The sequence below is a fragment of the Grus americana genome, chromosome 21 (assembly GCF_028858705.1).
Source record: "Grus americana isolate bGruAme1 chromosome 21, bGruAme1.mat, whole genome shotgun sequence".
Lineage (NCBI taxonomy): Eukaryota > Metazoa > Chordata > Aves > Gruiformes > Gruidae > Grus > Grus americana.
Window position 1 is genome coordinate 9,440,266 of NC_072872.1, and position 25,685 is coordinate 9,465,950.

Here is a 25,685-nt window from a genome sequence, read left to right on the forward strand (position 1 = left end):
AGTGGAAATCCTTTTCCCGTTGGGTGGGAAAGCAGTCTGTCAGCATTTTCCACACGTTACTATGAATTTACTTGGAATTCCTTCAGGGGTGGCTTGCACAGCCAGGCTACATCTCGCATCTGCCCCAAGTTCTGTAGAAATTAGCACATGCCACAGGAGTCATGATAGTATTGCCTTACGGTAGAAGCTGTGGCTTCATCTGCACTGCTCTGTCCAATAGTCTCCAGGGCAGGAGCTGAAAACAATGTACTTGCTGTTCATGGTGTCTGCTTATGAGAGATTTTTTGGTGACACCCTGAGGAATGCTGTGAAGGAGAGACTCCAGTGCTGCTTGTGGATGCAGTTACTTGCAGAGTGGAAAAGTCCTGGGCATCTTTCATCTTGCACCGAGGAATTCAAGCAGAGAAAGTGACATGGGATCTTTCTTTGCAGGGACCTGCAGGCATTCTTAGAGTTGAGAAGATTTAAGGAGCAAACTGAGGAGAGAATGAGAGCAAGAAATCCCTGGAGGGTTTCTAAGCAAAAAGCAGCAAGCTGTTTTAAGTGTAGGGGATGGTGTGGCGAAGGTGAGAAGTCAAGGGTGAGCAAAAGGAATGAGGAGGCAAGCGGGGCTTTAAGATGAGTACGCTGCTATGAAAGTTAGGAAACTAAAGGAAGAAACTGTCAGAAGAAAAATTTCTGTGGTTGAAAAGGCAACCCATTTTGTCATCTGCAGCTGGGTGTAAGGGGGAACTTCCTCACAGTGAAGCAGTCCAGCATTGGAACAGGTTGCTCATAGGGGTTGTGCGGTCTCTGTCCCTGGAGGGTTTCAAGACCAGACTGAATCAAGCCCTGAGCAACCTGGTCTGACCTAATGGCTGATGATCCTGCCTGGAGAAGGAGGTTGGACTAGAGACCTCCAGAGGTTTCTCCCACCCTAAATTGTCATATGATCCAATTTGTACTAACTACAGGAACACAGAAAACTATAGGAGGCCTTTGTCCAGCTTGCTTGAATTTAATTTTTCCAGATGACCCTGCCCAGAATATACGCGCATTGTTTGTTTTCACAATACTTAAAACCAACACAGCGATTAACTTTTCAAAAGTTCCCTTCTAAAAAATGCTAGACTGAGGAATTACATGTATTAGTGTAAGGGCTTGGGGGTATTTTATGGTGAGTAAAGCCCTCTTACAATTTCAGAAGAAGTTGTCTTCCCCAATAATGAGGTAAGGACAGAAACTCCCGAACGGCTGCTGTGTTTAAAGACAATGAGTTTCACAACTGCCAGACCCAGCTGCTGTGATAATATGTCCCAGGAATTTGTTTGAACACTTAGTTTAACCTTTTTTTTTTCTCGGTCAGCTAGCTGTGGCATGGCTAGAGAAATGTTTATAAACATCTCAAGTTACTATGAAGTTACAGGATTCTCTGTCTGAAAGTGAGTCTGGGCAAAGAACCTGGATTCTGTGGGTGTAAGCCTACAGACTCTCATTTGGACCAAAAGAGAGAAAAGGACATTGCTCATTTGGCTGTTCCTTGAGGTTGAGTCAGGACGGGTGGAACAGAGTGAGCAGTTGGCCAAAGGTGAGGGTGCTGCTGAGCCCTTCCCCGAGATGGGCTGGAGGCGCTTGGCACAGCAGCCTCCGGCCCTGGGGACGCTGGGGAGACTGAACGCTGGCAAGATGCAGCCTCACGTCTGACGCAGAGTTTGGAGAGGACTATACCGATTGCAGTTGTTGCAGAGCAGTGCATTAGGCATGCTCAATTGGAAAGAGAAATAAAAAGCTGTATGTGAAATCATCTTTGTTGCTACGATGACAAAATATCTGAAATGCATTCTGGCAATGTGGGAGGGAAAAGGTTAAGCAAAGGTACTGCATCTAGTTGTCACAGTTGCAGCCTCACCTGGGCCTCTGGCCAACAAAGCCAGTATTTCAGGTTGGTTAGGATTCAGAAGAGGCTAGCCCTCCTCTTAAGTATGTTAGATCTGGCTGCTGTCTCTGAAGGAGCTAGACTGGAAAACAGAAATGAGAGAAAAGCTGAGCCTAAGTGTCACCTTCAGTCCTGCTTTTCTGTGGAAACAGGGAAAATGCAATTGTGCTTCATCTGCAGATGACCGAGTAAGAAGGATTGTGCCACACATGTTCCTCAAGGCTGGCTTAGACAGGTCCCGGGGCACTGCCAGCCTTCCAAGGACCCTCGCTGACTCCTGAGAGCTGCCAGTTGTATCAGAGAGGACAGTCCACAAGTGCTTTGTGTTGGTAGCAACACTGAGCAATCTGCCCGCACTCCTTTGCAAAGGATGACTCCCGCCCCAGAAAGACTGCCTGTGACTAGCAATTCTTACTTTTATTTGCCTAGGCTCTTGCAGTACTGGGTATTTAAAGCACCATTATAACTAGTCAGCAGGGTTCCTACAGAAATTCCTTTCAGAAGAGGTAAGCACTCATGGACAGGAGGGCAGCTTGCTGAGCCATATTCAACCCCATTTGTATCTTACCTGCAGCTGAGAGAGGCTGTTACCTAAAACCCACATTAGAGAATTTAATAAGTACTGGCATTTCCACCTACGATCGATCCTGTCTCACCAGCGGTCCCCTCCTGTGGTCACCTGCTGATTGTCCTTGCTGAAGGATTAATTTTCGCCAGTCGTAAGACTTACTAGCTCAGACATTTGCCAAGGTTATAAAGTGGGAGCTGGACCTTTAAGAGGTGCTGGCATAAGTCTGTTGGCAGTGATTTTTCCACATCAGAGAGAGGCTTTGGAGCCAGGAGGATCACTTAGAGCGCGGTGGGTGTTGTTGACCTTTTTGGCTGTAAGTGATGGGGCATTGCACAAAGGAAACTCGATAACCAGGTTAGCTCTTTCTCTGTGAGGAAAGCTTTTATCTGTAAGGCGCTTTTTTTTTTTTTTTTTTTTTTTTTTTTTTGTAACATCCTGCTTTAAGGAAGTTGGTATTGGCAACTCCCTCAGGCAAGACACAGAATTAGATGGATCCTTTTTTTGGTCCAGAATAGCTACTCCTTTATTGCTACCAGCAATGGAGAGACTACCTCTTTCTGTGCTTATGCAATGACTGCCATTAGTCATTGTGGTGCTGTTAGGAAGTTAAGAGCAGTTATTTGCATTGAGCTCAGCACACAACTTCTGGAGTTGTCACAGCAGGCAGCTCAGGTTTGTTTTGCAGCTTCCCCTTGCTGTGATGAATGTGTTAACTTCAGAAATGTTTTCCTCACCTTGTGGCCTCTTTTGTAGTTAGTCTTTCATAGAACCAGTAAGGCGATTTCCATCACTCCAGCCTCTGCTTGCCTAACCCAGATGTTTCTTAAGCAATACCAAAATATGTGCGGCGCTTGCCATGTGTAAACTTGTGTGCGTGTGTTAATCGGAGGAAAAGGAAAGAACCCTTTGTGGCCGATTCCTCTGCTTGGAATGCCGAGAGGGAAAGCTGGAATGCTTACTGAGCCACCAGTGGTTCTGGGGACAAACCATTTCTGCTTCTTACTGACCAAAGAGAGTTAGGGAATGGAGCAGTTCTGTAAGGAATAGTTAGTGTGAGGTTAACGCGTCATCTTCTGTTGTTTTGTTGAAAGTTGGCAAGGTGAGATATACTTTTAATATCTGCCGCCTCTGTCCCTTTCTGAAATGTGCTCGTGCCCATCAAGGACAAGCGACGCAAAGGTCCTGAGCTGATTTTTATGAAGCTGAAACACTGTCAGGCTAACTATCTGCATCCTTAAGGATAATAAAATGAAAGTCCAAAAAGCTGCTGGTGAGGAAGAGAAATAGATTTACACAAATACAAAGCAAAAATTGGAGATGATCAGTCTCCAGTGATGGAGAGCCTAGAGTTCTCCTGTCTCTGTCTGAGGTGGGAGGTGATGCATATAGAATCATAGAATCTTTAAGGTTGGAAAAGACCTCTAGGATCATCAAGTCCAACCACCAACCCAACACCACCATGTCTACTAGACCATGTCCCGAAGTGCCATGTCTGCATGCTTTTTGAACATCTCCAGGGATGGTGACTCCATCACCTCTCTGGGGAGCCTGTTCCAATGTCTGACCACCCTTTCAGTGAAGAAATTTTTCCTAATATCCAACCTAAACCTCCCCTGGAGCAATGTGAGGCAGTTTCCTCTTGTCCTATCACTTGTGTGTAGTGATCAGAGGGGAATTCATTGCTCAGCTGTTTGCCCTCTCCCCTGTTAGCCTGCTCCCACAGCCTTGGCACAAACACCAGATATCAGTGCTGTGCAGAAGCTGCAGCTTCACTTGTGTGACTCAGAGGATATTGGGAACCGCTTATGTATCAGCCAGATGTCACTGCCTGTCTGCAAAGAGCACATGCAGTTAGTGAGGGTACTTTATTCAGCAATGTAAGAAACTGCCTGAGATTTTTACCCATTGATATTTGTGGGTTTTTTTGTCATTTAAGCTTATTTACCAGTCTGATTTAACTGTATAAACTGTAGAGGCTAGAGAAGCATTAACCCAGGTCTGCTGTCCAAATACACACAAATTCCCAGCTGCATGGATAACAGCAGATTCTTGTTCTTACTTGAACATGCTAATTCCTTCTCTTCCTGCCTCAGATTTAAGAGATCTGGGCCTGTGTTGCTGAGAAGGTAACTCTCTGGGTTTAGTGGAGCTGGCAGGTAAAACGGCGCAGCCTCCCTTGCATCCTGGCCTTGCCTGTATTCAGTATTTAGCCTTAAAATGTGTAAATACATGTTTATGTTAGAATTCGGCAAATACTAAGGTGTTTTCTGCCAGGCATCTTTTATGAAAGCTGTTTGCAATTTTGAGTTAAATTTTTAGTAATGAGAAGTTAATATTTGTATGGAGAAGAAAAGTGGAGCATTCTTGGGACCAGAGAAGGGTTTTCTGGTTTTGTCAGACTAACCATGACCTGGAGCAGCAAAAGGATGATTCTCCATTTCAGAGTGCAAGGAGGAAGTCGCTGGCCCTCTGCGACATACCTTGAATTCCTACATTCAGTTTAGAGCTGGGGCTGAACGAGAAGAATAATTGGAAAGAAAGAAGCTAGGGATAGAATTAACAGTTCTTTTAAAATGTGGTTTCGAAGCAGTGGTAGAAGCAGCTTCAGCTTCTGCTTTCTCACTAAAGGTTCTCTAAATATCCTTTAGGAAATGACATTTTAGTCCTGTATGAGACTCCTGCGTAGAATAATGCATTTCCCATTTCTGCTTTCATCGTCCTATGCATCTTCGGTGAATGATTAAAAAGCAAGGTATATGAATCCAATTATCGTAAGTAAAGTGTGATTAGTATCATTGGTGTATGTTGGTGCAAGAGAGCAGCTGCAGTTCCTAGACACAGAGATGAACATTCCCTCTGCAGTGCATCCAGCTACATTACAGTATCACAAAGTGTAGTGGGAAATTCTTACAGAATGCCAGCAGCTACCATGGATTTGGGAGGAAAAAAGGGAGTTCATTTTGCAATGAATTGGCTGTTTGAATTGCAGATCACATAGCCAAGGGTTCTGCTTGCCTTGATGATGCACTTCATGTTCTCCTCTGTTCTGCTTTTTTCATAGAGCTTCTTGCACAAAGTTACCTTGCATAAACTTGCCTGCTGGGAGTGTTGTGGGATCACTGCAGTTTCAAGTCTTTTTGTTGTCTTAGCGATCCATGCAGAGAAATTACAGCATCAGAAAACCAGGAAGGATGGTAGAGTAAACCTTTGCTTTTGTGTTTTGTGTAGAGAGAGGAAGTTTTATTGAATTAATTGTCATTTTAATAGCTGTAAATTCTTATGCGTGTCTATTGAGATGTACTATCTGCAGTGACTGAGACAAAAATGCAACTTGGAGAGTGCTGCATTGACAGGAAGTGAACATCTACTCTAGCTGGCATTCTTTGTCTGTTTTGGAGATGTTAACTCTCTCATGCTCAACTCCTATCCAGTTCTGACTTCATTTAAAAACAAACAAAGCCCAAACCAAACAAACTGCTCCCCCCGCCCCTTCAGACCTTATCAGTGATACATTCAATTTAAATGTTGGCTGAATCCATTTTAGTCTGCAATAAAATACAATGGGCGATCCTGCCTTAATGTTTCTTAAAACTATTAATATTGTGTAACTGTAGCATATATCCTGTATTTCTAGAGGCCCTGCCTTCCTGGACACTGGCAGATGTCTCTAGACCACGTTTTGTGCTTACTTTAAGTGAATTAGAAGCTTTCAAAAGGTTCAGATGGCAATTCCTACAAGGACAGACCTATAGGAGACAGTTTGGTGGATGTGTGGCCTTGTCAAATATCCAGACGTTTTGAGAAGGCCAGGCGTTAATCTACAGCGCCTACTGCTTGAAGGAGAAGCTTTCAGAAACATCTCCCAAGACGGTAGGTTTTGAGGTTTGCCTTTTGACAGAAAGACTGACAAAGCCAGTGAAGGCTGCGTAATTGGAAAAGCGTTGTTTGTAATTTGGTAGAAATACCGAGGGATTGGAAATTAATTCTGTTGATGCAAAACGCCTACAGGAAGCATAAGACTAGACTGCTTAACTTGGACAGGGGAATTGTCTTCCGGTGAAGTTAGCTGGATAAAGATTTACTGCAGAAATGCATCTGTTTTAATGGATAGATGTATATAAACACAGAGGAGCACAGACCACTGAGCCCTAGTTGATTGGGACACGCTTAGATGAGTCATTGATAGGATGTAGTGTAGGGATGTATCCAGCATCACAGATGTGCTCATACTATGTGTCCACTTTGGCAAACATTGGCTTGTAGTAGAAGAACATGAGGAGGAGGAGGGTTACACAAAGCTGTAAGAGATGCCAAGTCTCTTCTGTTCATGACTCACCAAGGCAGTGGCAGCTTGTACTTGCTGCTCCCTGACTAATACAGGGGTTATTCCCGAGCGTTCAAAGAATATTGGAGGTTACTAGTTCAGAATTTTTATGCATTACATCATTTTATTGCAATGACTGACTCATTGGGTCAGTTTATTTAGCAAGTAAGCAGTGGTAAGCGAGGGAACCGTAACGGGGTTATACCTGCATTGGCTCAGCTGACAGTACAGTTTGCTCCCTGTTCTAATTACTTGATAAGATTTATCTCCTTTCCCGGAGGCAGAGAGAGCACAGCAGTACCTGCAGGCAGTCTATGAGTCTTAAACAGAAAACAGTTGGGGGGTGTGTGTGCGCACGATTCGTTTTGCAGATAAAAAAAATAAATCCATTATTACCTGAAATCTCATTTTACATGGCTTTGTGTACAGAAAGCAGTATCTGTTATCTATAAAGCAGCGTGCTGTAGGCTGCATGGAAAGGGAAGAGGCCAACCTGGGAGAATCAGTCTTTAGGTGTAACACACACGCACGCACATTTTCTGAGTGCAAAACAGGCATAGCATCGCCCCAAAAAGACAAACAGTTAAAGGCAGTTCTAATGTCTTATTTTCCCCTAGCTACTTGTCTGTCAGTCACTAGCATCGGGAACAGAACGTTGCCTGTAGTAGTAAGGGACACTTGCATCATCAGGAAAACAATTACCTGGATATATATTTGCTAAGAGATAGGATTCTCATATGGGAAGGTATGCCTGAGAAAGGAGAATGATGCTATGTTGCATTCCTCCTAATCTTCTAATTTATAAGAATTTATACTTTCTTGCATATTCTAGTTAGCTACCATGCAAGGTCTCAGTATGATGAAACTGAATGTTTATAGATTTTCAGTAAGACTTTAAAAGAAGTAGTATATAATGCAGAGTGCTTTTTTTTTTACCTTGGGCAGAACTCTTTATGTAGAGTATAGGCCCCAGGTTGTGTGAGTTTGTCCTGCATCCCCACATAGGTGACAGCAGACTCTAGACGTAGTTAAAACCTTGTTAAAAGGATTTTATTTATTTATTTATTGTAAAGCTTGCCCATGATGACACTACCAGCGGTTGAGTTTGCTGATGCAAGGTGGCAGATCTCAAAGGGTTCGAGACTCAGGACAGATGGATGTCTTCCTTACGCCATAATATGTTAAATCATGAGGAATACTCCCTATTCTGAAGCAAAAAGAAACTGCCTTACTTTTAGTTTCACCAGGACATAATTGAGTTTGATCTCAGCACATGAAAATATTCCAAATGGAAGACATTTTTACTGCATTCTTACGTAAATTACTTGCGTGTTTCTCTAGGTTACAATGAAGACATTGTCTCTCAGAGAAGCAACTATAGTTTGGAACCTTCTGTAGTGGGGGAATATAATGCAATGTAATATAATATAATTACTATTCTTTCTAAAAGGGTTTATGCTAATCAGCTGGAATACATTTAACTGGTGCGGTCTTTTCAGTCAGGAGTGGTGGGCTTCACTGTTTGTAAAACCCACTGAAATTACTCTGTGATTTTTCAGACATGGCAGACATTTATGAATGTAGGTTCAAGACTTGCCCATAGAACTGTGCTGCCATCTTTGTGATGATCCTGCCCACTGCCCCTGCACACTAACTGCCCTGCAGTGTGCAGAACTGCACTAAGTCATGTATCGTTAATACACTGCTAAGGACACACATTCTGATGTCACTTGTCATGAGGTTATGGATGCTCTCAGCATCTTGCAGCAGAAAGTTGCAATCTGGAAGGATTTGCAGATAAATACTGTGGATCCATCACCTGGAGGAATAATGCTGGTGGAGTTAGGCCTTTGTGAAAAGAAAGGGTAGAGAGAAGATTGACAATCTGGGTTACGTCTATGGGTTGCCTCTACTGGTGAAGTCAGGCAAAATAAGCTTCCTTCAGAAGGAATGTGGCATTAGAACTACTTTAGCGTGGATTAGAGGAACTGATTTGGTTTGAATTGATGCTACCAAGATGCTGTTAAGGACCTGAAAGACCACGGGCATTTTAGAGGGCTTATCTCCTCTTCCTGCCCCAGGACCCATCATGCCTTTTGTTGTGTTCGCATTAGCTGAAGAAGTCAAATTCACTGAACTCCTTGATTTGTAGTCCGTCAGCTTAGAAGATGATTTAGAAAGCGACATTCCCTGTCTGGTTTTAGTTCTTGTCAGCCACAGGATCTTTCTCCTGATGTGGAGAGAAAAGCTGTTATAACTGGAGCCCAAGGCACTGCTGATTCATGTACATTATCTCTCTCTTGCACTCTGAAATCACTTGGCACAAGGGAGATTCTTCTGCTCCAGTCTGCCCCACCCTATCTAGACCTTCTAGAAAATACCCCCTTGTAAAAAAAAGTCTTTGCCTGCTGATTTCTATAGCAACACAGAGGAGTCAATTGCTTATTGTTGAAGGGTTTGAACATAGGTAGTGTTTCCTTATACTACAGAAAAACCCTTCCAGTAGCAGGACTTGTGGCAAAATGACTAGCATTTTTAGAGGAAGGAATATTGAAGGCTCTGCAGACAGTATTGAACACTAGAAAGCTAGTGGAAACATGCACACAAATCCCGCCTGTATGGTAACCACCATCATGAAATGAGACACTATTAAGACTCCACGTTTACCTAACGAAAAAACCTGTGTGCTGTTTTTTCAATAAGCTGTGGGAACATCTTGAAGTCTTCACTAAAACCTCTCCCAAAGTAATGGAAGCTTTCTCTGAGTTCAGTGGGGGGTTTTTTTTTGCTGTTTGGTTTTGTTTGTTTGGGGTTTTTTCCCCTTCCCTCTTCCTTTGTGGGTTGTGTGAATACTCATGCAATAACCTTTATGGTTAAGAACACTAGATCTTTGCTCTCTTTTTTTCTTGTTCAAGATTGTCGAGAGAAGTGTGCTGATTACTTAGGATGTAGAGATTTCAGTGAGAGTAGGCAAGCACAAATCATGAGAAAGGGAACAGTGCAGAGAAGCACTGTTTGATGCTCAGCAGAGATCAGATGCTGTGTCCAGATTAAGGAGCAGACACTTCAGGATCCTGCTTCTCCAGTCATCCAGGTCAGGTACCTAAAACAGTGCGCTCTGTCTACCTGCTGGCCTGCATATTCCTTTTCTGTCTGTGAAAGTGAAGCAGGGATGGAAAGTGAATTGCTAGCACATGCCCAACTCTTACTTCAGTGTAAGGTCAAATTGTGGCTGGAGCCAAACACGCATTGAGACAGCCTAACTGTAAGAGTTTAAAGTAAGGCCCTTTAGGCTACCTTGTAGACAGCATGGGAAGAAAAAAAGCGATTAATACATGTGAAAAAGTTTTTGTGAATGTTTTGTCTTTTGTATCTATTCTTCCTTTTATGGCCTAGATGTCTGAACAGGAAGAGAGAATTCACTGTTAACTGTTATTATGATGAGGGGGAGGGGTATTGTCTACCTGTGGCAATCGGAAACAATTTCTCAATTGTTTGTAGTGTCTGTTTTTAACACGGGAATGCTTAAATCATCTGCTTTGTCCTTAAAGGGACCATTGAGCTTTTTCTTCCATCAGCCAAGTGATTACAAGGCTAGTGGAGAGAAGTATAGGTAATTTTCTTTCAGCAAAGGGTGGCCTAGTAGATCAAGTGACTATTAGGCACCAACTCTGCTTGTAGAGTGGGAGGAAAAAATAAGAGCTTGGCTTTGGTTCTGTTCATTCTCTGAGTTTACTCCCAAACTTGGTTTATAGGAGACACGCTCCCAGCAGCTCTGAGACTAGCCAGACACAGTGGCACGGAGGTGGGCATTGTTGCTTCCAGACTGCGATTTTTGATGAACAAATGTTTCTTGCCTAAAAGGAAGAAAAAACATAACCTAAACACAAAGTATTTTCTTAGCAATTTTGCATTATGCTTTTGTCACTAGTGCAGGAAGTGCCTGAGGGGTAGGCAAGGCTTCTTCTGGACTTTCTCGTTTGCGCTTCCTGTGGTCAACTTAAAATACAGTGCTAAATGATGTTTAGAAAGTTTTTAAAGAGACAAGATTAGCAAGAAATTACTTTGAACTTTACACAGATAGTTGAGAATCAGCCTCTACATTTCCATGTTATTGCTACCTCAGTGAAACTCCTGACTTCTTTTTGGGAACGATGGATTTAATTGTAAAAAGTGAACTGATAACCATTATTAGTGAGCAGAGCCTAAAAACTTTAATCCAAGGCTGTAGTTAGATACGCAGGAGCTGTACTCTGTAAACTAGATTAAACAAGCAGTGCCCCCCACCCCTTCTGCCAACGTTGTGCCATAGTTGAGAGTGGCACAGCTGTGAACTGGCGGCTTGGAGAGCTGGCCTAGCTGTTGGACCTATGCATACGGAAGAAAAGCAGTGATATGGTAGAATTTGTGTCATTGTTTACCACTTGTATATCCTTGCAGATCTTTCCTTTGAATTTCTGCAGGTAGTCTGAGGCTGTTTATGATCACATTTCTGTATGGGTGCAGAGTTCGCGTGATGGGCAGCACAGAGTGAAGCATCATATGCATTCCTCAAGTAAAGGTGAGGGCAGCATGGGTGAATAAGCTGTGTTCTAGTCTCGACTGCAAGTGCTGCAGAGTCGTCTGGGAGCGAAGGCCAAGCCTTCTCGGTCTCTAGCACCGCACAGTGGCGTGCAGGACTCAGCGTGTCAGAACTACCTAAGTGCTCTCTTTCCTGCTCATTCATTGTGAGCCTAATGCTTTTGGGCTATTGGTTACTGCAAACCACAAATGCTAAGAGACAGCTTTTCTAGAATCTGTTCCATGTCTGAGGAGCTGATTGACAAGATGGTTGGTATTTTCTATGTCACAATTTGTACTCCAGCTCACATTGCTTGCTTTCAGTTCAGTTTGCTTTCAGCTGCAAACATGCCTATGAGTCTATGACGTTACATTTCAAAGGCATTGCTAATCTTTCATATATAGCTGTAATTGTAGCAGCTTTTTAAAACAGATGTTCTCTAGCGATTTATGCTAAAAAGTGTAACCAGACTTGGCTAACTGATATTGTTAAACACCAGGGTTTTATCAAGAGCATCACAGATTACTGCCATTGCACTGCGGTTACTAAAGATGAGTAAAAGCGTGCTATGTGTGTATTAGTGTTGCAGTATGAACCTAGATCCCAGAAACGTCACAATTTGGAGCACTGAGCACTATGTTCTTCCTCTGTGGTTCATAACCATCTTTTTACAATCTGAAAAATTCATTCATGAGTAGTTTTACTCTGATTTCATCCTAACAGGGGCCAACGGCTCCTCGATGGTTTCTGACAGATGGATAAAGCTTCCCCTTCCTGCTGATAAGAAATAATCTCCATATGCAAACTACTAGAGAGTCTGTTTTATAGCTGTGCCCATGTCCACGTGGCCTCTTCTGGGAAGGCGTGAATAATGAAACAAACTTCTCTGCACACAGCAGAACCGTGACTGAGGAGCGGCCTTTCGTTTCCAGATTCCACCTGCATACTCTCATGAACCATTTACTGTAAAGAACAGGCATTAAGACTGAACAGGAGTAAAGCTTTAGGAAACATGAAGGTTACTTTTAGCTTGCTTAGAGTGTGTGTTGCAGAAAATGACTGTAACATATGTCTACAAATTATATACTGTTTGGATGATGTTCAATCTATAGCACTACTTAGCATCCAGAAAGAAGTTTAACACTGATATGCCTTTATTAGTACTCAGCTAAGTTCCTGAGGGGAAAAAAAAAAAAAACAAACCAAGTTCATAAGGTGCCTGGAAGACCTATACAGATATAGGTAGTGTTTTAAAAATATTTTGCCATATTCGTTCCTAAGTGTTACCAAATGGTAGATAATGTTCATCTTTGTAATCAATAATTTTGAGTGTTTATGCTTATAAATGTAACAGTCAGCGGGGGTTATTTACTGTCATAACATCGGCAAAATGTTACTTGCATTCAATTGCATGGTAATAGGCTGCTGGAAATACGTTCATAATGTACGTGTAAAAGTAAATATGGCCAGTGAAACAGCGTGTGTGTTTGTCCTCAGCACCCTGAGCCTCACCTCTCTCCTTCTTACAGCATCTCTTTAATCAGGTGACAACAGAGCTTGTGTCACTAAGCAGTCAGTCTTAGAAATAGTTTTTGTCTTGTAGGAATCCTGCCGAAAGACTGTAAGGTCCACATAAGCGGTCTAGAATACGAGTCACTTCCTCGTTCTCTGACTCACCCCCACAGGCGAACAATTTTATGACCTTTAAATAATTGCTTATGAATCATCTGGAGGGCTGTAAAGGAAGATGTGTGGCACTCATTTTCGTGTCAACACTTTTCTCTGATTGTGATAGGATATTAGTGAATCGTAATTAAGGGAGAAGAGCACTTGCACGAACATCTGCAGGAGCACTGGGACCTCACAGAGAGTAGAAGCGGCACAAAACATGGCATTTCTTTGCTTTCTTTTTCCTGTTAGAATTTTTTGGCTTTGTGTTACCTTTTCATGTCAGTATTTCTTTCCTTGAATCATTGGCCCTTTACTCATGTCTTGATGATTACACTTCTGTCCATGGTTTTACTTTTTCTTACCTTGCGTAGCCTTAAGCTTGTACACTTTCTCACGTCTTAACAGCAGTCTTCTCAGCACAACAGAGCCAAGGTTACACACCTATGCAGTATTAGATTAGGCTTTGGATCACAGCCTGAAATGCTATGCTGAGTGTTACAGAGGGCTAGAAGTGGTGTCCCCGCTACACTCTGCACTCAAAAGCTGAGGGGCAGTGTCCTAATGGAGCACAGCTCATTTCTGTCACTGAGGCTCTTCTTGCTAACTTTTGCCCGCTTGCTTGCATGAGGGCAGGAATCATTACTGTTTACTTGGTGTCATCAAGCTGTAACGATCCAGCTCTGAAAAGCTGATTTACAGTCCGCCAAATGAAATGCAGAAGTACATGTAAGTATCTAAATCAGAGGGCTTGTCCTTCTGACTTTTAGTATAAAATATGGTGGTATGTTCTAAAAACCACTGTGGATGTTCCTATTTAAATTCTGTGTTAGCCAAGAGACTGAGATGCATGTAATTCTTGAGTAACATGGCAGATGTCCAGTGTTCCAAGAAATCTTGCTGACAAACTTTTTATTATGTCATGGTCTTTTCTGAGTCATTTTGAAGACAAATGAAATGTCTTTCATGTTGTATATGATCTTAGGTGACACTATGAGCAAAATGGAAATTCTAAATCCACTTGCATTATTTCTGCAACAGGAGGTCAGTACTTTTTTACATAATATGAAAGTAAAAATGCAGTACAGTAATAGCCCTTTAGCATCCCAGTTTCCCATTTTGTAAAATGGAATGATTCGGTGGAATGAGAATGGAATACAGTAATATTGTTAAAGCACTCTGTATAGTATTACCCGTTGGTGAGTCATCGGTGGTGATTCAGTCTCCAAACGGCTTAAAATGCTGTTTGAATAGGATAGTATGGGATGTAAGATAGCTTGTATGGGAAAAATGTTTTCTTTGCTCACGTAATAGTATTGGCTTGGCAATGAAAATCCTGCTGACTTGTCAAAATATACCCACAGTCATATGGGAACTTGAAGATTATTTGAAGACTTTTGACCGTTTTGAAGAGCCCAGTCTAGCTGATTAGGCCTGATCTGTAAAAACCTGAGCTTTGCCTCATAACCCAGAGGAGTCAGGAGTCTACTAGCATAGATTGCTGTGAATGACAAAGCTCATATCCAGTGATGAGGACAGTACTTGTGGCCAGAATAGCTGGCCTAGGAATGTTCCCATCAGCTTTGTGAGGAAGATTTTTGAGTCGCGTCCAGGGATTTTCGGTGCGTCACTGAGTTACGTGGCTGGCTGTTTATAGACTGGACAGTCCTCAAGAAATCTGTGCTTTTCCAGTCAGATGCATAATTCTGCGGCCACCTTAGGTCAACGGTAGATTTTTCAGCCTCTTTAATGAGACCGGGAGTTGGATACACACTCGCCATCTCAGAAGAGTGCACAGGTTGCTCTCCAGTTTGAATGGGGCTCCCATGCTTTTAACAAGCTACAGAACAAGCACTGCTTACTTTATGTGTAAGCATCTCAGAAGGTGGAAGGTTTGGTTAATGCATGTCTGCTCAGTCAGCTGTCCTGGGGGTTTTTGGTTTGGTTTTGTTTTTCTCCCCTCCAGATTTAGGATTTCCCCTGTGTACGCCAGAAAAGCCCTAGCTTTGTGTTTTCGAGGTTATGGTTTTTGAGGAAGATGAAATTTCCCAGACTCTGCAGGCACACCAGTCACTTGGGGTCCTGTAGCTGCCGATTAATCTGTGAACTGCATGCTGTGCTCAGGAAGAGATGGAGCAGGAAGGATTTGCCTGTTCAAATACAGACTTCTGCTTTGGAGCTGTTTGTCTTGGTTTCCTCGGTAGACAGTGGAGAGAAACAGGTGTTGCTGGGTTGTGACTCGTCCCATCCCAGGCTGTGTCCCAGTAACCATCTGGCCGCTCAGATGGTCAGAAACAATGTGGTCAAAATTTCTTCAGAGCAGGACTCATTCATGCCAGGACTAAATATTCCGTATTTTCTTCACAAGCTCAGAGCATGTTCGCAATTAGCTGAAAATTACATTATGTTTATTTGACCCATGCATAGTCCTCTTCAAAATAACAGCTTGATTACTATTGTGATAGGTTTTCATTGGGTAAACTCAGTGGTTTTTTTCCTCGTGTTAATTGAACAGAGGAAGAAAATACATACAGGTTAAGAAAGTTTTTGGCTATTTTTTAACGGATTAGGTGGCCAAGTGGCTCTCCAAGTGAGCTCATGCTTCATCTACTGAGAGCGACACTGCAGGTCATCCATTCATACCAAGCCAAGAATAACAGTCTCGTTCCTATTAAACGATTTTTTTATTTTACCTTCGTGCTGGCAAATGCAGCTTATTGAAGGGCTCTGAATTTGAGTAGGGTCTTCACAATTTCAAGCAGAGAGAAGTTTTGTGTCACAGGAAGCTCTGCACGCTTATGGCTCTATCTTTGCTATAACTCTGATTTTCAAGTGTGCCAAAAAGGCTGGCCTTCAAGGGCAGTCTCAAGAGATTAATCTTTCTCCATTAACCAGTCTTGGTGAATGAATCCTGGCAATATTCCCCTTTCAGGATCTTGATAGAATACTCTCAGACTTCTAACATTTCTTCTAGCATACGAAACCAGACTGGAAGAATTGCTGAAGTGTTAATTTACTATCTGGTGTCTGTCTCCTGGAGGAAGAGGGACAAAACTGGAAAGCAGTAGTCTCCCACCAGAACCTTGGCTTGAGGTGAATAGATGAGTGACAAGGTCTCTGTTCTGCAGTGAGGCCTCTCTGACCTTTCGCTTCCTGTTGAGTTGTGAAACAACAAAGTAAACATTTAACTGAATGTGGCAGCCTGAGACAATTGGCCCTATTGTAGCAGGAATGCCAGTCCCTTCTTTCTCTGCATAAATTCCCTTCACTGGCAATGCTAACAGAGCTGTAGTGGAAGAAAGCCAGGCCTTTCATTGGGCAAGACCCAAGATTAAGCAGAAATACGAGTTGTTTGTGGCTCGGTCCTTGGAAGTGTCCTGGATGCAGCTGGGCTGCTTAGGATTGCCCACGGTCAGAGCCCTTTCAAAAGTGTTTTGTTTGTAGCTTAGGAAATGGATTTGCAATACCGAAGTCTTCAAAGTTCTGCCATGGGGGTTGGTGGGTGCGGTTGGATATGGCATCACTTTTTTTACTGATACAACCCTTCCAGAGTAGAATTGCTGACGTGCTCCTTGTACAAAGGGGACTCGTTCTTCATGCTCATTTCCTTGATCTCCTAGCACAGTCATGACTCTGCGTTCCTAGTTGAGGTAGGCTTCTCAGCGTGAATAAAACCACGAGTTCTAAAATGCTATAAAATTACCTGAACTTATTGTTCATCCAACTCAGATGTAAGTAGTCTCTTCCCTTGTTTCAGGCTCACCAGTTCATACCAGCCTTCAACTGTGCTTTGAGATGATCTGTCATAATGTCGGAGCGTGCATAACCTCCTGCTGAAGAAGACCCAGTTAATACTGATGCACTAGAGCCGACCTTGTGTATTACCAGATACAGTCCATGAGAACATTTTGTCCTGCCTTTAAAATACTGTCTACTGTACGTGTAAGTAAACATTACAAGTAGAAAGAAACAATCTGGAAATACATTCATTTTAATGGTAGTTCTGCCCATCTGATAAATCTGCTGCTCTATTTATTGTGGACTTTTTTATTTTAGAGCAGATTGATAAGCGAATTGCTTTTGAACAGATTACATGTCAGTAAGGATGGTACATGTTTAATGGACATTTAACACACTGAAATTTATAATAAGTTTTACTTTTTCCTCTTGACTGTGCTAGACTGCAGATGCCAGTCTCTTCTGACTGCCTGTAAATAATTTGATAGGCTGAATCAAATCTACATTTGGAATACTTTTGCTTTCAAAGGATATAGGTCTTGTGCAAAAAAAGCAGCATATGAGCTGCATGAAGATCTGCCTTGTATCTATCCCTTGGTCCCCAGACAGCGTTTTCCTCTCTGCGGCACCTGTATATTCTCAGTCTATTCAGTCAGAGAATTGTCTTGTGGAGTATTTTAGTTTGCTTTTATTATTGTTTTCATATCAAGTGGAAAAAAGATATTTGAAGTGGTGTTCATAGGAGGGGCAGTTTAGTATTATCTGCAGATTTTCTGCTTGCTTTAGTTCTCGATTCATTTTGTGCACATATCCCATTAGTATGCTGGTAGTCTCTCTGCAGATGTTTCTGCCAATGTATCTTTGCAATAACATTTCTTAGTGAAATGGGGCTGTACACACGATCTTTATCTTAAAAAGTTAAGGGAGTTAGGGACCAATGATGTCTGCGTATCGTGCCAGCTCTCCAATTGAGCTCTAGCTACAGACAGCCCTCGCTTTGGGTGAGCCTTGAAATTCATTACTTCCGCCGTGTATGCAGAATTAGAATATTTCATGGACAATGTAAAAAAAATCAACAAAATGGGTAGTGTATACACAGCTGACCACTGAGCCCTGCCATTTTCTGAATGGGAAAGTCTTCGTTGTTTTGGACGCCCTTCCTGGATCCACCTTCTTTTTCTCTGAGACTGTGTTCTAGATGGTTTCCACAAGCATGTATTTCCCAGACTGTTTTCTAGGGGGACTTTTAAATGCCATGTACTTTGATCTGCGAAGTCTCCCACCTGGCAAGGCAAGCTTGCCGCTTCTCTGTGAGAAAAATTAAGGGCTTTATAACTGATGCTTCCCCAGTTTTTCAAGCACATTGCTTCCAGCACCACCCAATGTAAATGAGTTTCCGTTAGTCACACAAGAATTTTTTTATGACCTAGTATGCAATGATGTATTTTTAGTCCAGTGTTCATGAAATTGTTGTACCTTCGTGTTCATAACATCATTGTACATCAGTTCTTTGTCAGATGGGCACCTATAAGCTCTCTAGGAGGTGTCTTATGGATGACTTCAAATTCTCGTGACTTAGGCCTGCCAAATTTCTCATGTCTTCTTTTTTTGCGAGGATCCATTTGAATGAGGCTGGACTTCAAGAGCTGCAGTTCAGACACCAGTCTTAAATTACTTAAGCTGTCATTGAAATGAATTTTCTTCAAGGTTTGTTGCTTTCTCACACTTGCCACTGTGATCACTGCTATGCTGAGCTCTCCTAATTTTTTATTTCTGCCTGCTAGTGAATCTTCTAGATGGACTTGTTACATTGTAACTCATAGATTCATAGAATGGTTTGGGTTGGAAGGGACCTCAAAGATCATCTAGTTCCAACCCTCCTGCTACGGGCAAGGACACCCTCCACTAGACCAGGTTGCCCAAAGCCTCATCCAGCCTGGCCTTAAACACTTCCAGGGATGGGGCCTCCACAACCTCCCTGGGCAACCTGTTCCAGTGCCTCACAGTAAAGAATTTCTTTCTACTCGTCCAATATAAATCGACCCTCTTTTAGCTTAAACCCATTCCCCCTTGTCCTGTCACTACACTCCCTGATAAACAGTCCCTCCCCATCTTTCCTGTAGGCCCCCTTCAGGTACTGGAAGGCCGCAATTAGATCTCCCCGGAGCCTTCTTTTCTCCAGGCTGAACAATCCCAACTCTCTCAGCCTGTCCTCACAGGAGAGGTGCTCCATCCCTCTTGATCAACTTCGTGGCCCTCCTCTGGACTCACTCCAACAGCTCGATGTCTTTCTTGTACTGGGGCCCCCAGAGCTGGACGCAGTACTGCAGGGGGGTCTCACCAGAGCAGAGTAGAGGGGCAGAATCACCTCCCTCGACCTGCTGGTCACACTTCTTTTGATGCAGCCCAGGACACAGTTGGCTTTCTGGGCCATGAGCGCACACTGCCGGGTCATGTTGAGCTTTTCATCAATCAATACCCCCAAGTCCTTCTCCTCAGGGCTGCTTTCAATCCATTCTCCACCCAGCCTGTAGTTGTGCTTGGGATTGCGCTGATCCATGTGCAGGACCTTGCACTTGGCCTTGTTGAACTTCATGCGGTTCGCATGGGCCCACCTCTCCAGCCTGTCAAGGTCCCTCTGGAGACTCAGTAGGTTTTGATAGGTATATTAAAAGTGGACTGTGCAAAAATATTATACTGTATTCAAATCATAATACCTATTACTTCTGCTCTGTGGCTTAAAATGGACCACTATGTTGTTTAAAAAGAAAAGGAGTCTTAGCAGCTGAACTGTTTGAGTTGTCCGGCTCCTATCAGTGAATGTTACAGCCTAAGGCTGGCTTTGCTGGAAGCACAGACAGGACGAAGCCCCTCCTGTGCGTTTTCCTTCTTTGTAGCAAGCTGATTAATTCCTGAAGTAGAATTTTGATCAGGGCTGGGCATGGAAATCCTATCTTGCCTTTGCTTGTGTGGATGAAGGAATTATGGGGGGAGCTGGTATTGCCAATGAATGCCAAATGCTGATCGATGCTTCTTCCGTTCTAGTCACTTAAAAATTTACGTTTATGCAAATGAGCTGCTATGCCCTCTTGTTTTTACCACACTTGAAATAATGGAGGAGCTGACTGTCTAGCAGAAGCAATGAAACCAGGCAGAACACTACTTGCTCTTTCAGGTATTGTCACGTGAGAAATTTAACTGTGCGTATTTGCCTCACTTTCTGCCTCTGTTTTATTTTGTCACTGTAGTTGCACTGATGTTTTTCCAGAGCTTTCCAAGGCTTGTTCCTAATACTACACCTTACGGGCTTTCCTGCCTGTATTGCTCAGTGTTTGGGTAACTATCTTGAAAGAGAAAATGTTTTCCAAAGGAAAAAAAGAGTGAATTGACTTTAGGGGCTAGAATGTAAGAGAGGAGTCACCTCACATGGAGATACTGGAAAAGTTTTGTCCTTTGGTGCCTTTGGGGAAATAGGCTCTTTGCTGCTCATGCTAGATGTTACCTGAATGCTGTGTGGGATTGTCCACCTGTGCGTGTGCAGCACCGCAAGTCACGTTCAGTGTTTTTGCTCGCATGTTCTTCCTCTACTTGTTCCAGAGATATACTCTTTCTGCTTTAGTCTTTCATCTCCGAAAGATTATTTTAACTTCTCAAAATTTAATGGAAGACTCTGCAGATGGATGGCTTAAAAACTGCTGTTCAGCTTTTTCCCTCTTGGGAGGTTTATTTGTGTCCTGTTGGCAAGGAAAACACAGATCTTTTTTCTAGAAGCAAAATTTATGATTCTTCCTGCCTGTTTAAATTCACTCAATCCTTCTGGAGTTCATCCAACCCGCAGTTTTCAGACTTGGAACAAAACTGGCATTGGTTTGTTTAGACCTATCTCAAATAGGAGAGTTTTAAAGCTGGTATTTTAAAAATATTTATCAGCGTCTCTAAATAAAGAGCTTCATAGGACTGACTCCAGGTATTTTTTTTTTGATACACCATAGCATTACCACTGAACTTTTGGATTGGCTCCAACTTTTCCAGGAAAACTGCATGTAAACTGTCAGGATCAAAGATTGAAAATACATATGTACATGCATATATATATATATGAAAACAAAACCCACCCAACTAAAAAACTCTATAAGCCTTTCCTTGAAGAAAAGTATTTTATTTGCTAGTTCTAAAAAATTATTTAAGGCACAGTATTTGAAAAATGAAGAGGATTTGTCACTAGTGCTTCTTACTGTGAGGTGACTCTTCTGTCATTTGAAATTCGTAAACACTGTCTGGGCTTCTTCCTGAGGATTTTATCTAGCTTGCACTCACTCTTTGCCTTCAGAAGCAATTGTGTAAAACTTTAGGTCTCTGTGGTGTCAGATCACAGCGGAGTATCGCATTGGTCTTCTCCAGATTTAAATTCTAAGAATTTTCTTTGTTGAGATCCACCTGTCAGACAAGTTTTGTTACTTACAAAAGTTAGCTCTGTAGAAATTTGAAGTGTGTGTTGCTTTTAAAGTGAAGTTGCAGAAACCTTTTGGAATCTAAAAACATTAAGGCAGGATGAGAGACAGACAAAGGTCTCGCACTGCACGAGAACCTCGCAGAAGTACAGCGTTGCTGGAGGGAAAGGGCAGGTATTGGGGCAGGGGAAAGGGGTTTGGATGGCAGAACTGTGGAGAGGAGGGGAGGAAACAAAAGACAGGGGCTGTCCTCTCCTGCAGTACTTCTACTGGAGAGAAGGGAAGGTATGTACAAGCCCAGACGTTTTTCAGCCTGCGAAAATTTCACGTTTATTTTTACTCCTGCCTTTTCCCCAGTCTTCAGCAGTTCAGTCATCTATATGTATATCCTGCTTCTCACCAGAAGCAGCTGCTCTATGTTGTCCCAAGGATCTCTCCTTTGCTTTTTGTGGAATTGTTAACAAAGCCATTTCCTTGTTCTGTCTCCTGCAGTTCTAAAAAAGAATACCAATTTAAACATGCTACAGGAGGTTTTATGCAAGCCTAAAATATGCCTTATGGACAAGAGTATTGTGCTGTTATTTCTTCAGATGGCTTTACTGTAATGAACTTTTCACAGCAGCTGCAGGCATGTAGGCTTAGGGTGGATGGTATCTATCATACAGGCTGTAAAAAGACTTAAAACTGAGACACAGACTGCCAGATATGTAGCTGTAACTTAGGCTTTAAGGGAAACATTGTGGTTTGGGAGTGGTCTTTTACCCTACGTGGGTGTCCAGAGATGTCAATACTACCTGAATTTTTAATGATATGAAATGATAGGATAGCAAGGGGTGCAAGGGGGGACGTTACTTTCAGTTTTCTCATGTTAACAGGGAGAAGATTATTAGTAGAAATGAGAACTCAGGTTGTGTGAGGTAAATTTCTTTTTTTTTTTTCAGTAAATAGCATTCCTTTGAATAAAAAGTCCTGAGTTCTCAGTCCACCTATTTAATATTTTTATATGTCCTAATATTTGCCTTTGAATCAATTGAAATATTAACAATTAAGAGGTAATATTTAGTTCTCTTTAATTTCTGTGTTATGAGCGTTACTTGGGAAATAGCGTTAATGACACAGATTTTGAATGTCAGAATTTTGTGTTTCTTGTTCCTCAAAATTCCTTTTTAGATGGCCGTTTGAGCATTTGGTGAGGACGAGTACAATCCCATCTATGACAACTTCTAGCAAATTGAGAAGAAATGCAGTCTTAGATAGAATTATTTTCATATATATTTTGGAAAATAGGGAGCTGTTGTGCAAGAATGCCCTGGTCTAACCTTGTCAAGATTGTCTCTCCACACTTCTTGTCAGCTGGTTTCTCTGAGCAAGTGTGGCAGCCGGTGTGTTATTTCACAGGACTCTGTTGTGACAGGAAGCAGAAAAGAATTTTATTGGCATGAGTTGAGGACAGCAGAGAACTGTAAATCGGGCAGGAGCCACAAAATCCATTTAAACCTGGGTTCCACTACTACTGCTGCTCATAGAGCTGCTTTCTTTGATAGGTCAGTAAACTCTGTTTTCTACTAAAATGGCAGCATAACAAGCTGCGTGGTACGTATTCAATATTTCCTCATTGGTCAAAAGAGCATCCTTTTCCTGCGAGGGCAGGCCAGGTAGAAGTCAGTTTACAAAATCGAACTGACACAAGTGAAGCATCAGCAGAACAGAATTAGGTGGTCAGGAGAGATGCCCAAGCTCAATAGCCAGTTCTAGTACATGCCTCTCTGCAGCAAACAATGTGCATTAGAAATGCCTTTTAATGTGCTTCAGGAGCTCAGTTTGCAAATAAGAGTTTCTCTCCGAGTCACATCCAGTCGTGTCAATTAGAATGGCATTCGTTCACAGTGACCCCAATGGCCCCAAATAATACCATTTAATTCGTAGTCATCCTAAATGCAAAATTCTGGGATATATAAAATGCCTATGTTATTTCCATATGAAGTCACACAAATGTCCTTAGGAGCGCTGCACTGCAGTCAGCAGATCCCTTCTCATTATTGCCCCAGCGTTTGAGCACAAGCATTCTTGTTGCATATACTGTGTGTGTAAATTAGCGTTAGCTTTTAAAAATATAAGAAACAGCGTCCCTGACTAGAAAACCAGAATTTTTTGCTCAGAAAATGAGTAATCAAGCATTTAATTATTTTCGTGTAGGATAAATAGTCTCTTATTAGGATTACGTGCTCATGCTTCTACCAAAGTGCAGATTTAATCTATTCTATGATGAAAGATTAAAACCACAAATCCTGTTTAATAGTGGATCTCCAGCAATAAGTAGCTGGAGATGTCTAATTTTATGGCTAACGTCCGACATGAGAGTTAATAGTAAGGACACTTTTGTACCTGTTCCACAGCGAAGACTAACTTGAGTATTGCCTGTAAGATAAGAATCAAACGCTTGCTTATATATGAGGAGCATGGCTAAATGTTCCAAACGATGGCACTTAGTCTTGGAATGGATACATCATTTTGCAGTAATTCTGCTAATTATTGGTTACTTTGTCTGCTTAGTTTCAGAATAGGTCTCTTCAGACTAATTAAAATGTCCCTGTAAAATGTTTTATTGTAAATTCCCGACGGTCAGTCCTTGTTCCTTTATGCTACATTATTTGTTTGTTACAAAGAATACGTGCATTTGGTTTGAAATGGCATTTGTCCAATACATTTATTTACTGGCTCTTACTATAAAATATAACTCCATGTTAGTATAGCTTTTGAATTATGCAGTTTATTCTTTTTTTTGGCAGATCTAGAAATCTTGAGGGGTTGTTGTTGTTGGGTTTTTTGGTCGTGTGTCGTCGTGTGTGTCGTCCGTCCCCCCACACCCCACCCCCACCCCCACCCCACCCCCTGCTTGAGTATGCTGACACAGTTTCAATAATTTATCTGTTGGGTATTACACAAATGGGGCAGAGGGAGAAGCATTGAGGCGCTCTATAAACCTTGAGCGACATGGTAGAAATCTAAGTAACTGGATAAAAACCTGTTATCCAACTTGTGAAATCAGCTAGATGGGGCCTGAAAGAGGATTTGCTGCTTGTTGGAATATTCCCTTCTCCAGTGGGCATCGTGCATACTCTCCGGGGTATCATGGTTCAGGAGGCAGCAGTGGTAGAATCCAGAATTTTTGTGAAAGTTATCCATGAATCTGTGGTGGTAGCAGTTTAGCGGTAATTTGACTTATAATATGTTCTGCTCGTGACAGCATCAGCGATTTGGAGCTGTATTTGGTGGTTTCCTAATACTTGGAAGTAGAAATACAATAAGAGTTTTTGAGATTAGTTTAACACGCCCCAAAAACCAAAACCTTCTGCACAAAACCAGAAAAACCCAGCACTTTAGTACGAAACATTAATGGTATGACCTTAGCATGAAAATACAGACACATTTGCTGATGTATAAGAAACATAGCAGTAGATGAATAGCTGCTCATGAGCAGTTAGTCCTAAGAAATGTATCAGTGTGCTAGCCTTTCCCCTTCAGTTTTTTCCTGTCTTTGGAGGGGCAAAGGGTTTCCTCTTGTGGGTGGGCACAGGCCTGCCTGTTCATATGTCTCATAAGCAGATTCCTTTTATTCTTCAGGAAAGTACAGTAATACAAACTCTATTGATTGGTTTTAAATTGACACAGGGTTTCCAGAGCAAGACAAAAATATACATGTGTAGTCTGGATTCAGTCCAAAGCATCTTTGCCTCCGAACTGGTTTAGGCCAGAGAGACAGGATGTTCCACAGAGAAAAAAACCATGTGATTAAAGAGCATGAACAAACACAGGGTGTATTATTAACAAAATACCAGACTGCATTTCATGTTGGGTTTTCTGGCTGGTGATCCATAGAGTTGACCCAAAAAGTTAACAGAGAGACAAAGGTCCGGTCTGTTCTAACGTAACTAATAATCACAAAAGACTCCCTGAAGCCTTCTTCCTGTATGGCGGTCTCAAAAAGCTGTTCAGACCGGTCCTGACAGTGGTACAACACACCGCAGTGAGATTCTGTGCTCAGGAACGTGTGCTGAGAGAATGTTACAGCATCTGCTGTGGAGGGGCATACAGAACACTTCACTGTTCTGTATGCCTCGGGCTCCCTGTTACCTCTAGGCTCCTTATGCTGTCGACAACATCTTTCATTTCTGCCTTGTGTTCTGACTCACAGGTCTGTCAGTGCCATTCTGTCTGTCCTACCTTGTGGACCCTTCCATGTTCAGGATGCGGCTGATATCTCCACATCCTGATCGGCAGCCGTCTAGGCCATGATCTGTATGGGCAGACTGTGAGTCACTCTGCTCTGTGGCAAGGATGCATGCGGTAGAGGCACGAGGTGAAGGCTATGTGGTGCTTGGAGGCTTGTGGAGCACCTGACTGTGAACTGACAATACATTTTGGTCATAAGAAGGTATATAAGATGGAGTAGTCTT

At 42.4% G+C, this 25,685-nt stretch overlaps 1 protein-coding gene across 5 annotated transcripts in view; it reads left to right on the plus strand.

Moving 5' to 3' along the window:
- The window catches only part of SLC45A1 (solute carrier family 45 member 1), a 71,464-nt gene that overhangs the window by 15,191 nt on the left and 30,588 nt on the right, over positions 1 to 25,685 (plus strand). Inside the window, exon 1 of one of the 5 annotated variants that reach the window (XM_054849950.1) lies at positions 16,797 to 16,981. The exons of 3 other annotated variants lie outside the window; for them this stretch is intronic. The gene's annotated coding sequence lies outside the window, so the exon portion shown is untranslated. Of the gene's footprint in view, positions 1 to 16,796; positions 16,982 to 25,685 lie in introns of those variants that run through there. One more of the 5 variants, XM_054849944.1, reaches the window with a different exon arrangement.